At 47.0% G+C, this 14,695-nt stretch overlaps 1 protein-coding gene across 2 annotated transcripts in view; it reads right to left on the reverse strand.

Annotated features, from left to right (window-relative positions):
* Positions 1-13,687, reverse strand: part of NRF1 (nuclear respiratory factor 1) — a 71,242-nt gene extending 57,555 nt beyond the window's left edge. For both annotated transcript variants that reach the window (XM_042792171.1, XM_042792169.1), the window contains exon 1: positions 13,435-13,687. The gene's annotated coding sequence lies outside the window, so the exon portion shown is untranslated. The remainder of the gene's footprint in view (positions 1-13,434) is intronic.
* Positions 13,688-14,695: the final 1,008 nt, after the last annotated feature.

Here is a 14,695-nt window from a genome sequence, read left to right on the forward strand (position 1 = left end):
ACCCCGAGCTCAAGCAGCAGCTCCGTCTTCTACAGTGCTATAAGCAAGGATTTAGAAACTACACAGAAGGAAATACAGAGGACTAACAGACACACAAACTTTTTCAGAATCCACTTTATAAGTGATCAATGTCAGCAATTAGTTTAATAGAGACATTAACCTTTCCAGCTTGGGGTACTCTCCCTGTACTCATTTCAGGCTGGTCAGGTCATCGACCCTCTTCTCTTCCCAGCAATGAGACTCGGGAGAAAGGCTGCATTGCAGTGTCCTCTAAAGAACTGGCCTTGAATTGCTAAAAAGATCTTAAATTTGTATGATATGGGAATAAACGAGATGGTATGAGAAGCCACAGTAACTAGTGGAAAAAGGGGCAATAAGCTTACACCAGCTCACGTCTGAAAAAAGCCAGCCAGCCTACATCAAGCTTCTCCTCATCCTCCTTTCATTTCAACATCAGGGCGTCAATCCCCGAACCTACAAAGGTGCATGCAGAGGTCTAAGCTGGTGTCCACAGAGGCCCAGCTCTCCACAGCACCCACAGGTTGTTTAAAAAGGCACAAAGCAGCCTGTTAGCTAGTGATGGACCTACCAAAACCCAGAGCAGGGCACTGATGAAGCCTCATGGCCTGCAAAGACTCTCTGGCAGAGGAGGGTTTATAACGGCGTTTTCCCCAAAGCCATGCCTTGTATTCTGCATACGGGAAAGTAAGTGGAAAGGAGAAAGGAAGAGACAAGCCAATGTTATGGTTGCTCAGGGGACATCAGATGTTCCTGGCGTTTTTTAATTGTTTGGGATTTTTATTTGCCTTGTTTTTTTAAATTAAGTTATTTAGAGGACTTATTTGAAAGGGCCAATTCTACATATATCCACTCTCAAGAATAATCCCTCTGGCTCATTCGCTAATTTGTTTCAAAGGAATGGAAACACTCCTGTTTTTACTTTCCCAACTCATTTTCTGTTTGATCTCTGCACCACAGTCAGTACCAATTCCTTATCAACAATCCTGATCCACACAGGAACCTGGCACATAGTACTTTGTCTGGTACTACAGAGCAGTCTCAAGACCATTGTAAAAAAAAAAAAAAAAAAAAAAAAAAAAAAAGTGGGGGGGAGGTGATGGGGGGGAAAATCTGGTTCATCATTCAAACTGGTTACCCTCTTCATGGTTTTAACTTCAATGAAATACTGCTTCATGCTTGGCAAGCCCAGTGTTCTCCAGAAAATGTGTAACACCTTCTCCTCCCTTTCTTCCCCTCTTTTTGTAAAGTTGACAAGCATCTGGAGTTTAATATGCTCTTAATGGATTCAAGCCTCTGCTGTAAATAAGTCGTTTGCTTTGCATTAAACAACCAACATCACACTGGCACTTTTGTTCTTGGAGGCGATTGCGGAGAGTTAATCAACAGGGCTCCTGTGATCCGGGGGTGTTAATTCTCACGCAGCAGCTCCGTGGGCTGTGGGGTGGCTGCTGCAGCCATCAGTCACCGCCTGCTAAGCCCCTTCCTGCAGCTCTCCAGTGGTGTTCAGCCACGTAGACCAGCACCTCTGCTAGGAAGTGGGCCTCTAAAATCAGGTTTTAGCCGTTTGCTGCTCAGTTTGCTTTTCCCCTTCCCCTAGCTTGGAAGGGAGCCACGGCGCTTACTCACTAAAATGCTGCTCCTCCAACGATGCTGCGAGGAGGTGGCGATGGTGCTCAGCATCACTCTCCTGCTCGTCTCCATCCTTCGGCCATCCCAGCGAGGCAGGAGCAGAGTTTTGCAGCGCAGGTTGCAAAGATGCTGGCGGTGGCACGTGGAGTTTCACACACGCAAAGCACGTGCCCCGCTGAGCTGCCTTCTTTGCTCCCCAGAGCCTGCTGCAGCGGGTAAGGTAGACCACATCACCCCGATTTATTTTAAGAACTACCAACTGTTTGCAGCTGCAACAGCTCATCTGCCTGCGGGCCACAGCGACCCTCAGCACCAGTGTCATCTCAGGAGAGGAAGGGATCTAAAATACCTTTGATGATCCAGGCCAACGTGACGTGGAGTTTTTTCAGTTAACCAGGTTTCATACTTCATGTATTCAATCAGATTAAAAAGCACTTCCTATGCACTTAGTACATAAGAACGTTTTATTAAAAAAGCTATTTCAAACTTCCGGCTGTACATCTAGATAAACTCCAAATTCCCTGCAAAGACAGCCTGGAATAATTCGTAAGTGAAAACTGATCCAGCAAGGAATAAATCATTTACCATTTACTAATAAAATCAAATCCTGTTTGAGCGTAATTATACCTCTGAAATTGTCCGGTACTGCTTTTTGCTATTCCAGCACAAAGCCCCCTACGCATTTTTTAAAGTGAGTACATGCATCCTGATACAGTCGGTTGCTAATCAGCAGATTTCAACGATTATACTAACCATGGAGAACTAACCTCATTCACAAACAATGGCAACACGAACCAGGAGATCGTACACCATTTTTTTTCCACAAGGAGCCACGACTAAAATCACTGGTGATCATCAAACCTCAACGGTCTCAAGAGACTTGCGCCCACGCTCTGATTACAACAGCCTGAAAGGGTCCAGCTTTGATAGCTCCCGAGATGGTCTGGATTAGAGGAGCTGCCAACCTCCAGCTGAGGGGAAGGTTAGAGGACAACCTCTAACAGAGGAGAGAGATGGCCAGGTTTAGCTCGGTGCTGTCCTGCCTGCGTTTTTCCTCTATCTGGGCCAACACTGGCCGGTACCTGGCAGCCACATCTCATGGAAAGATCTCCACCGCCCTGCCAGGCCCGACGCGCACGGGCACAGAGCTCGCTCGCAGCATTTCCTGACGACGCTGGTTAAGAAACCACTTCCAGGTGAAGCCCGAGATGGCGGGAGGTCAACGCCAGCCGATTACAACTGCACAGGATTCTGTGAGGGCAACCAAAAGCACGTGGGAAAGCCTCCCTCTCCCCTCGCTCGGCTGTGCTACGTACCAACAGGCAAGACCCAGACCTTCTCCTGGTCTTTCCTCCACGGGGAGAGAAGGAAGGATGTCCACATCCTCCCCAGCAGGCGATTTCAGGCTCCCAATGGCAGAGATTTAGCTCTTTCCGTGATGCCCACCTGTCACGTCGCATTGGCGTCTCTCGCTGCTTAAATACTATTCATTAATTTGCCTTCGGGATAAATTTGATACCGTTCTTATATAAAATTGTGCCTAGAGGGAATTACCACTGCGGGTTTGATAAGGAAACAATGCTATTTGCCAGGGACAAGCTTGATTAATACCTTAATTATTACCACAACTCATTTAAAATGCCCATTTAAATCCAAAAATCCTGGGTTTTCCATGGCTGTGGAAAAAAATCTTCACCTCCTCATGGAGAGGATTTGCTGGCCTACACCTCAATCCAATAAAAAAAAAAATGTCTTTTTTCCAGTAGAGTTAGCTCTTTCCGTGATGCCCACCTGTCACATTGCATTAGTGTCTCTCGCTGCTTAAATACTATTCATTAATTTGCCTTCGGGATAAATTTGATACCGTTCTTATATAAAATTATGCCTAGAGGGAATTACCACTGCGGGTTTGAAAAGGAAACAATGTTATTTGCCAGGGACAAGATTGATTAATATCTTAATTATTACCACAACTCATTTAAAATGCCCATTTAAATCCAAAAATCCTGGGTTTTCCATGGCTGTGGAAAAAAATCTTCACTTCCTCACGGAGAGAATTTGCTGGCCTACACCTCAATCCAAGCAAAAAATGTCTTTTTTCCGGTAAAGCGTTTGTCACTCTGGAAGCTGTGCAAGGTTTTAGATGGGACTGACTTTCCGGGACTTGAGACATCGCCTCCTCTCACAGCAACAACTGATACCCTGCATAAAGGCAAGATAAGACGCACTAGTTTACACCTCTCCTATCAAGACTGAAGTGAACATCTTATTTCACACTGGCTCACAGCTGCACGTGGACGGTTGCCGCACGTCAGCAGAGACGCGGTAACTCAAACACTAAGAGGAACTCCAGAAACTAGTTCTCGTTCCACAGCGTCCTCCTGTGGCATAATATTAGTATAATGATCCTTTTAATTAGGATGGAAAAAAATTCCCTGCGCTACCACTCTCAGCATGAAAAGACCTAAAATAAACTTGAATCTAGAAAACAAAAACAAACCCCCTTCTATTAACTTGCTCTTTTTATCAGCATCTCACATAAAAGAACAAACACATCACACTGCAGGAAAAACTTCACACACAAAGTCTGGCAAAGAAACAAAGAGGATTTTACACATATTTATTAGGCATAAAAACTCCTATTTGCTGCTGAAGTTTCTTAGGAAAGCCACCATTTGGCGGTGTGATAGGACATTCATTTCATGACGTACGATGTAATTCTCAACGGGTGCTTGTTGCAGCTTAAGTTCACGTATTTAGCACTGAACACCAGCAGGAAGCAATGGGCTGAACGTTAAGGATGAGGTGGTTTCCACTTGAAGGCTCTTCTCAGGCTTCGGCGCGATGGTGAGCGTGGAGACGACTTCACCGCAGCGCTCCACCCAGCCGCAACAGGAGAGCTGGAACAGACGCCCGGTCCCCCTCCTGCCCAGGTCAGCAGGAAGCAGCACATTGGAGAGAAGGTGAAGCTCTCCAGGAGAGAAAAAGGAGAAAAAAAAAAAAAAAAAAAAAAAAGAAAAGAAAAGAAAAGAAACACTGCAAACCCAAACCACAAAAATCCCACACCTCACCACTACTTTTAAATTACCCTGGCAGCTGAACCGGGCTGGACTGGCTGCCGAAGCAGTTTATCTTCAGTTGCTTGCCTCAGCTAGAGCAATGGTAGTTCACATGGAAAACACAGCAAGTACATGCAGAAAAACGCCACTTTTTTTTTTTTTTTTTCCACCAATTTTAAGCAATTCACACAAGTTAAAAAAATCAGAATAATAAAGTACTACAGTGGAATCAGTCCTCCCCATGAAGACACCAAGAAAAAGCTTAGCAGATGTTCAGCTGAAACCCGCGGGAAGAGCATACCACCACATCCCGGCCCGTGTCAGCCAGCGAGTGTAATCCAAAACTGGAAGTCAAACTACACCATAAAATCGTAAACCACGGGGTGGAATTCTCATTTAGCATTCCCGTGCTTCCCCCCAGGCTCCGCAGGTTTCACGTTAAGCATTTTGGGTGTGATATGCAGAGGTGACTCTCCTTTACCAGTAACACCTGGGGCAGAACCTTCTTGCCTTAAATATTTTGCAGGATGTATAGTCTGACCTGAGTCTAGGAAACATAATGTATGATAAATACATTCTCAATGATAATACTTTGTCATCTTACACATTCTTTCATTTTATTTAGAGAAACACAGAGAAATGCCAATTTCAAATTATTTTACTTTCTGGGCATAGCCCAGAAGTCATTTTAACAGTGTGAAGCGAGTTAGTCATCTCTAGTCAATACAGCTTTTTTAATTAACACGCAAAGTGGTCTTTTAAGAATTACTAACCCAGTAAGTGCAACTATCAAGAGAGCTGCTATTTGCTGATCGCCGACAGCATTCCTGGCGCTGCACAAAGGCGCAGCCCCAGCCCCAACAGGATTACTGCCTAAAAGACAGAGCGCAGCCCTAGCTGGCTGCATTAAGGTGCAAATGTTCCCAGTTTTAATCCTCTTTTCTCGAGAGAGAGGATTAGTGGTTATGCTGGACTACCACAGCAAAACATAAAGGAAAGTGTGTTTTACTGAGGGATTTGAGTGAGAGGGTGGCGATGTGACACACCACAGCCTCATCTAGACCGAGATTTGGAGGTGTGAAATATCACATTAACTGTAACATCCAGCATGGACCAGGTCCACTGTCTTCATCCTTGGCTAGATGGAACACCTTAAAGACACGGTCCTCACATTGCATTAATTCAACTGGATTATCATAGAGTAAAGGCATACAACACAGCCCTAACTACGTTTAATTATCTAACTTCAGGCATACAACACAGCCCTAACTATGTTTAATTATCTAACTTCCACCCTAAGATGGTAAAACTCAGCCCACCCCCACTTGATGGTTCTGTTAATGATGCAGCCTCCAAGGAGATGGTTGATCCTAAACCCAGAATAAATTATACCAGTTTGATTGACACCTGTTTTAGGAGGGGTGGTGCCACCTTAGCTGGATGAGGAAGGGCACATGTATTCTATCTGTGTGAGCAGAAGGCTCCAGGCAATGGACTAAGCAGTGATGAGTTGTCACAGACCACAACAAAAAAAAAAAAAAATCTCTTCTTGCAGTTTTATACTTTTACCCTTTCAATTAATTTGCCCTCCGATCCTGCAATACATACTGAAGCCCTCTATGTTGTGAGCAAACAAAAAGATTAGGAACCCCAGCCATTCTGTCTTAAAAAAAAAAGTAAATCCCGTAGAGAAAATACCCACTGCAATAGCATTTGTTTTCAAGACCTTATTCTACCTAAATTTGTTGGGTTTGGGTTTTTTTTTTTTTTTGTTTGTTTTTCTTCCCTACAGCTGTTTAAGAGGAACAGTTGTGCATTCACAGATCTGCAGACAGCCTCTGATGTCAACTACCGTATCTGCATTCACACAGGGAAGAATTTGTGGATTCTCCTCCAGGCTTACAAAAACGGGCACCTGAGGTGACAGAGTACAGCAAGGCTTGGTTCAGTGCCAGTAAAAAATGGGATACCTCCTCCCCTTAGCACCTGGAACTGGGAAAAAGGAAAGGACAGGCTCCCTCCCAACAGTTTCGTGCGGTTCAGGAACACGTCTGCTTGCCTGCTGCACAAAAGACTGCAGATGAGGAAGAAAAATTGCTCAGCAAAACCACTGGAAATTAATGAGCAAAGAAGCTGAAAAGGGGAAGTGTCACCTCTGTAAAACGATGCATCAGGTGTGCAAGAAAATCCAGTGTGTGTTACATTTGCAGCTGCACATTGTGCAGGATTTAGATTTGTGTTTTCTGGAAAAAAAGGGCATCTACAGCCCAACTAGATGAAAGAGATTTGTCTGCAAGTTATTTAAATCTTAAGTACCTGCACACTGGATTTAAAAGCTGGCTCAAACCTTTTTCCCTCTAGTGTTGATGAAGAGCCTGTTAAGCAGGCCACTGTGCTCTCCAAGCGTCCCGCTTAGTACTCAGCTGTTTTCCACAGGCAAAACTGAACACTCAAGACCCAAGCCATTTGTTAAAAGATGAAGCAGGGTTATAACAACCACACACACAAGTGCATCCACTAATACTCTTCTTACTAAGCACAGTTACTTCCTTCTGTCTTAGTTTGAGAAGGGACATAGGTCAGTATGGCTTACAGGAGCATTACTCCACCAGAATCTCAAACTCCCCACGTGCGTGGAGAACATCCGAGGTGCAGCCATCCTGGTTTTCCAGCCCTGACCCACCTTAAGTCAGCGCCCAAGTGGGGCTTCTCCTGCTTTGAATACACAGCACAGTATGTAAATCCTGTGGGAATTTCAAGTTTTTAAGAGTTCCTGCAGTGCACAACCATGCATTTGATACGCTGAAAATGAATTTTTATGTGCTGTTACATTTTATACTTTAGATGTCTTTCACATTTCTCCATCACCACCTCCATCTACATATGCTTCTCATTATCAGGGTTTAAGTATTCCAGCAATCACAGGAACATACACCATTTCTTTCTCGAGCAAGAGACCCAATTTACTGATTTACCTGCCAACTGCCATGAATACTCATGATGCAGAAATAATAAGCCTGAAAAAAAACCCAACAACTTGCAACCCAGAGCAACTATGAGAAAAGCTTCGAATCAGCTAGCTCTTTCTCGGGAGCAAAGGGAACAGCACTACTTGCAGTCCCTTCTCCTTCAAAAGGGAAATCAGAAGTTAAAGGATTTTCCTTGTGCCCAAGAAAGCGGCCACAGAAGCAGCAGCAGGAGACTCCAATGGCTGACTCCAACAATAAACTTATGGGGAGAAGAATGTTTATCCACCATTCCTCTAGAGAGGATGTTGCAAGGTAAAATTTAGCGTGGAGACTTTGGGGGTGAGGGTCTCACAAGTATTTTTGACCCAGACTACGGGGAAGCTTTCCAAGCCTCGAAGTCATCCCCATTTGATTACTTTAATTAGCTGGTTATGTAATCAGCAGTGGGAGGGACTCAGTTTCTTTTGGATTGCATTTCTTGGTCACACTGGTTACAAGCAAGAAGCATGCTCTACAAATCAAAGTATGCTTTTATGTTTTTCTGCTTGTGTATTTGAAGCCAGATGAATTTTGTAACAGTACTGAAAAAGCTGAGTTAACCTCCAAGTTGCTATCCGTCTGCAGCATCAGAGCAAACCATTTATTATTTATAGGCAATACAGACAGCACACAGAGCAAACAGATAAAATAATTCCCACATCTGCCTTACACACAGCCTCACGGAGGCAGAAAGTAATCAACACCCAACAAAAAGAATGTGAGCAAGGAAGCCAAGGCTCAGAGCCCAGCACCAAGAGCAGAACGCACCTCACCATGCTCCGTACTGAGGAAACACCTGCTTTCATCCTCCAGTGCAAAAACTGGCTTCGTTACCCACGGAAAGCAGTATTGTCTCTAAGAAAGGATGAAATACAGGAAGAAAAGGAGACACTGGGCTTCTCAATCCTAAAAAGCCAATGCTTGGATGGCATATACCTTCCATCATAAGCATCCTAAGAGTCTCTGTACAGCTATGTCTTTCTCACAGGAGGAAAAAAAAAAAAAAAAAAACAAAAAAAAAAAAAACAAGAAGCCCATGGTATTTCATTGACATCAAAATGTCAATGCGCATCAGGATGCCTATCGCTCTCCTACGTGCTCCAACAAATATAGCCTCCACCTCCCCATTTTCTATCTGTCAATAAAAGGGACTCCTTGGAGTTTGGCAGGCGACTCATCCACAACAAAACCAGATCAGCCTTCGACAGAAGTCCCTCCCATAAGACTAAACGCTCCAGGCATTCTCCAAAGCAAAGCGAGCATACAGCCTTGACTGCTTGGCCGTCTTCTTCCAATTCCCCTCTTCCTAATGCTCCTGGCAAGAACACAAGGTCTGCTCCTAGTTATCAACTGTACTATTCCCAAAAGGATAATGGGCTCTGAGGTTTCCTAGCGAGCGGTGCCATTGCACGGGGACAAACGACTCCAGCCAACCTTCCCAATGGGCCTGACTGCCAACTGGTTCAACCCCAGCAGTTTTTGGGACAAAGCAAAAGCCAACAGGGCCAGAATCAGCAAAACACAGCAACTACCGAGCCTCGTTGCAATTGCTACAGTAGATACAGAATAGACCTGAATTCTCCCCAAAGCAGGATGGTGCCTGGATGGTTCAGGTTTAGCCTGGACAGGTGAGAGTTTCCTGCCACCCACAGTACAAAGCTCTGGCAGCCTGCACAACTGGACCTTCAAACCTTTCTCCACATTCCACCGCTAACAGTACAGCCTTTACTTTGGAAAGCAGCAAGAGTTTCTGGTAGAAGCCTTAAGTTTCCAGTGGAAGAAAAGAAAAGGTGCTAGTAAAGTTCAGCATTTTATGGTTTGTAATACCTGAAAAACAGGGGGTTTGCTAGGATGTATTCACCTGGTTTAGGTTCACATGCAAAACAAGCTGATGAAGAGATTCACAACAGCTGACGCACAAATTCACTCACTAAAGCAAGTGACAAACAGACTGGGGCAAGAGCGCGTATCTGCATTCAACAGTGGCAATGAGAGAAACTATTAAACTGATCCTCTAGCAAACAATTGCATTCAAAACTGTAAGAGGATGGATTATCTTTAAACATAGAAAAACACTGACCCAGCACCTAGAGACGAGGTGCCACTTGTCTCCTTCACACAGGGAGGGTCTTCGGTGGTTTGTGAGACTTTCAGCAGGACCAGCCTGGCTGAAGATCCAGAAGAGCACAATAACCAGCAACAGGGCTCCAAATCTGGTGTGAAAACTAAACTGGAATAAGTGGAAACTTTTATCCTGAATTTTGATTTACAATGGGCTGTAGCCAGTCCTAATTTTAGACAAGCATGCTTAACAAATGGCTATGTATCAAAGAGCTAACGAAGTTCATTAGAGGAGAGCTGCATGAGTCAGAAGTATCTGCTTCAAGCATCACCTCAGCCCAATTTTCCATCTTTCTACTACAGTAACTACCACATGGCAAAAGTAAGATCCCCACCATGCAGCATTAAGTTATTTAAAAAGACCAGGGGGTGTATTTTTAAATTATTTTATTAATTAACTCAAGCACTGGATAATCAGTAATACAAACAATCTTAACTATATTTTTTTCCTATGGCTCTACTTCAGAAGCAGCGTAAGAAAGATAAAGTCCAAGGCTAAATTTTACAGTACCTCTTGCACTGAAAATCAACACGAGCTGGTTTCTACCGACAGCATGCAATGTTCTTAGGTATAAAAGTCTGCATTATGGGTTTTTGGTAAAAGGGACGCAGGGGCACAGCAGAGTCACGGTACTCTGCTTCCTTCCTAGAGGATACTTTCCAGATCAGAGGAAGGAAAGGCAAAAAAGTAGTAATTCCCAAAGCCGTCAAGAGGCCAAGAAGCTGCAGGCAAATCTCCCTCAGCTGGTAAATGAAGAGCAGGTGGAAGCAGTAATGGAAATATTCCCAGAGCATATACATGAACATGGCAGCAGAAGTTTGACATGATGTAGCCTAGAAGCAAGATTTACAATAAAGGCAGCCCCAGTGCTCCCAACCTGGACTCCCGCAGTCATTTGTGGTTCTTTATTTTCACACACGAGGCTGAAATCTTCCCGGCTGGAGCTTGCCAGAAGTGAAACTGGCTGGTTTAAGTCTAAGAAAAAGATGATTCAGGCTCCTGACTGAGAGAAAAAATACGAAATTCCAACACTTGAAGTAGGCCTCATGCCAAAATACCTGCTGTCTGAAAGTTGACATCTGTGCAGCCAACCAGTCATGGGGCTTTTGTCCAGGAAAGCTGAGACAATTAATCAAAGCGCAATATTACAGCACGTAAAACCCCTGCGTGGCCAACCTTCATCCAGAAGCAAAGTGGCCCTCGCTCACCATAGCTTAATCCTCCACAAGCACATTTATGCCGCGCGTTTTCCCAACGGAGCTATAGAGAAGGGCAACCTCCAACCGACACAGCACACACTAAGGACTCTCGCTGGTAGAGCTGCTTTTTGCCAGGATGGCTTATTTACTTCTGGGGTCAGGGTATTTGCTGTTCTGACACACTGGGCAGCACAGCTGGGATGACACAGTCCACAACCACAACATAAATTTGTGTCAGGATAACCTACACGCTCGTTACACAGAGCACAGCCAGGCCAAGTTACCTCCAAAGGAGCATCCGTGCAGCACAGCAGGTACACATCGAAACGCCACGAGTTAATGGGGTCCACAGAAAGATTCTGATTCAACAGAAAGGCAGTGCTTTCACTGCTCCATGCCAAAAACCATATTGCCTACACACACGCGAACACCAGCTCTATCCAGGCTGCCAACGAACGACGCTTTACAAGACCTGTGCTTCATTCCACCTATATAACGTGAACATACATCAGGCCACACACTTTGTAGAGCGCAGATGCTAGTGCGGTACGTGAAATTGTAAGAACTGCACAAAACATGTACTGGACGAGGCAGAGAGTTCCCTGGTTTGCTGTATTTATGGCCTGTGCACATGAGCCTTGTTTGTCGTAAAGCCTGTATATAAATGACATGAGGCTTCTGAAAAACAACTGCGATGCAACAAAATACAATAAAACACAGCAGCGACACTCCATAAAAACACATGTAGATAATTAAATAATGTCATATACTCATGTAATTTAACACTACACTATAATACTTATCCATGATGGACAAGACTAAAACTCTGAAAAACAGTTAATATAATCCTGACCTTTCTGAAGTTACCATTGTCAAATAGTTCCTCTTTCACCCTCAGTGAAAAAAACATATTGCTCCCAGTGTTACTATAGGCATGAAAGTCTAAATATATAAAAAAAAAAAAAACAACCCCAAACCAATTTCTCTCTCATCTATTTCCCCAACATTAGGGCATTAAAAGTTCAATACAACAGGTTTTAAAAACGAGCAACTGTGATGCTGATGAACCAGAAGACAAGGTAACGCTACTGCTAAAGTAAGGATGAACACAAGTTGCCATGATGTCACAAACGAAACTCTGAAAAATAACTACTGCACACAGCCACCACAACACTGAAAATACTCTCTCTGCGTCCAGGACACGGGAAAAGGGTCTAAAACCGTGCCTGGACAGCAGCTAAGGTTAATGCATTAGAGACAGAAACCAGAACAACGATGCCCTTGACAAGATAAAAATCCTGAATTCTAGAAGTAACGAAGAAGGTTCCAGTGGAGGAGAAAAAAATAAAAGCAGAGATCCAAATCTTGAAGAGGTGCACAGAAAACATCTCCCCACACTACGAAAATTATCTGTAGCTGCAAGAAAGCTCAGACTTAGTAATCTCACACCTATGAAGACTTTCGAGCCAAATACTTACTTCTGCCCTGTAATTATTATTTACACTAACAAGGTCCTGAGCACCTCAGTCATGAACCAGGTCCCTCCTGAGCCAGATGTTGTATAACCCAAGAACAAAGAGACACGACTTATACCCCCTTTTGGGCATATTAAAGGTGGTGATGGTGGGAAAATAAAATCTGCTTGCGTGATTAACAGCGTTTAAACCCGCTGCCTTCCAGCAGCAGCAGCCCTGCTCCCCAACTCGTATACAAAAGGGCAGCGCCGGCCCGGGACGCTGCCACAAGGCATCCATTTGCAGTCAGAAAAATAAAAAGGAGAAAAAAATAAATAAATAAGGGGGGGGGGGGGGGGGGGGGGAGACAAAAAAAAAAAAAAAAAAAAAAAAAGGCGGAGGGGAGGAAAGAAAATAACAAGGCAGGAGAAGAAAAGCCCCGCAAATGGCTGCAGCCGCGACCCAACTTCCCTCCCCGGAGCGGGGCCGGAGCAACCTGCTCCCGCCGCCCGCACCCCCCGGCTCGGCCAGACGCGTGGGCCCGGCGCCGGCCCGCCCCCGCCCTCCGCTTCCCTCCCTCCCTCCCGCCGCGGGGACACCGCGGGGAGGGGGGGCCGCTCCGTTCTACCCCCCCCCCCCCCCCCCAACCACCACCACCCCCGGGCCGCGGCCGGGAGAGGCCCCCGGCGCCCCGCGGCCGCCACCCCGCCACCGGGCCGCGGTTCAACACCCCCCCCACCCCCCCCCCCCCCCCCCCGTCGCCCGCCCGCTCCGCTCCTCCACCGGCGGGGCCTAGCGCGGCCTAGGCGGCCCCGCGGCGGCGCTGAGGGGAGGCGCGGGCGCCTGGAGCCGGGGGTGCCTGGGCGGCCGGCGGGGGCCCCCGCGTTGCTGCGGCTGCGCCGGGGCTGGAGGAGCTGGGAGATTGCGCGGTAGGACACTCACCTCAGAGCGGCTGCGCTGCGGCGGGCCTGCGCCGTGGAGCCTCTGCCGGGCGGCGGCCGGGGAGGGGAGCCGAGCAGGGGGGGACGCGGCGCGGCTCGCCCTGAGCCGCCGCAATGGCGAGCGGGAGAGGCGGAGACCGGCGGCGGCGGCGGCGGCGGGAGGAGGCCGGGGGGGAGAAGGGAGAGAAGCGGGGGGGGAGGAGGAGGAGGAGGAGGAGGAGGACGTATGGCGTCATAGCCCAGCGCCGCCGCCATGATGAGGAGGGCGAGGGCCGCGGCGCCATGTACGGGAGGTCGGGGCGGCCGGAGGGGGCGAGGGAGGAGGTGGCGGGGGGGGGGCGCTCGCCGGCGCCATGTTGGGGAGGTCGTGCGGCGCCTCCCCCCACACACACACTCCCCAAGATTTGGGGGTGTAGGGGGGGGGGTGCCGGCGCCATCTTGGGGAGGTCGCTCCCCCCCCCCCAACCCTTCATGGAGTTGGGGCGGCGAGCGGGAGGGCTGTGGGGAACCCGCGCTGGACCTGGCGCCTCAGCCCGGCGGGCGGCGGTCCCCATCGTGGTTTTCTGTGAGGAAAAAAAAAAAAAATCTGGTTTATAAACCACCCAAGCCCGCTGCTGGGCTCTGCTTTTTCCCCTTTCACACCCCCGCATACCGCCCTGGTGGTTTTGGGGTAGGAGAAACCATATTGCTGAGCTAATCTATTTTTGTTTTTTTGTTTTTTTTTTTTTTTTAAGATATCAAAATAACACATCGAGAGGCATGCAAGAGGCCATCTGTAGCTGTAAATCTTTGCCCGCTCCTGGCGAGGGCTGCCGGCTTGAAGCAGCTGTGGCTCCCGCGCTGGAGCTCCTCCGAAACGCGGCTTGGCCTGGCGCCGAGGGGACGGGTGTCCCCTTCTGCCCCTCAGAAAGCGGTGGTCAGACTGTTAGCTTGCTGCCCTGAACACAAACATACTCCACAAAGCCTCCCCTTTCTGCTGCTGCCCAGTGGGTATCGAGGAACTGAACTCAGCTTTAGCCCCACTAATTACCCTCCCCGGTATATGGAAGCTAATGATTTCTTGTACTGTCGCGTTAGGGTTCAGAGGCATCTATTAGGATCGCAGCCTTGTTCTGGGGGAAGGTGTTAATGTTTGAAGGTTGTCACTGTGCCCAGGCAGGCTGGAGTTTCAGCAGGAGCCTGAAATGTAAGGGAGGAGGATATAAAACACGGAGGGAAAAGGAGATTAGGGGAAATAATAAAAATGGGTATAAATCTGTGTT

This window comes from Tyto alba, unplaced genomic scaffold (assembly GCF_018691265.1).
Source record: "Tyto alba isolate M040663 unplaced genomic scaffold, T.alba_DEE_v4.0 Super-Scaffold_2, whole genome shotgun sequence".
NCBI classification, from domain to species: domain Eukaryota; kingdom Metazoa; phylum Chordata; class Aves; order Strigiformes; family Tytonidae; genus Tyto; species Tyto alba.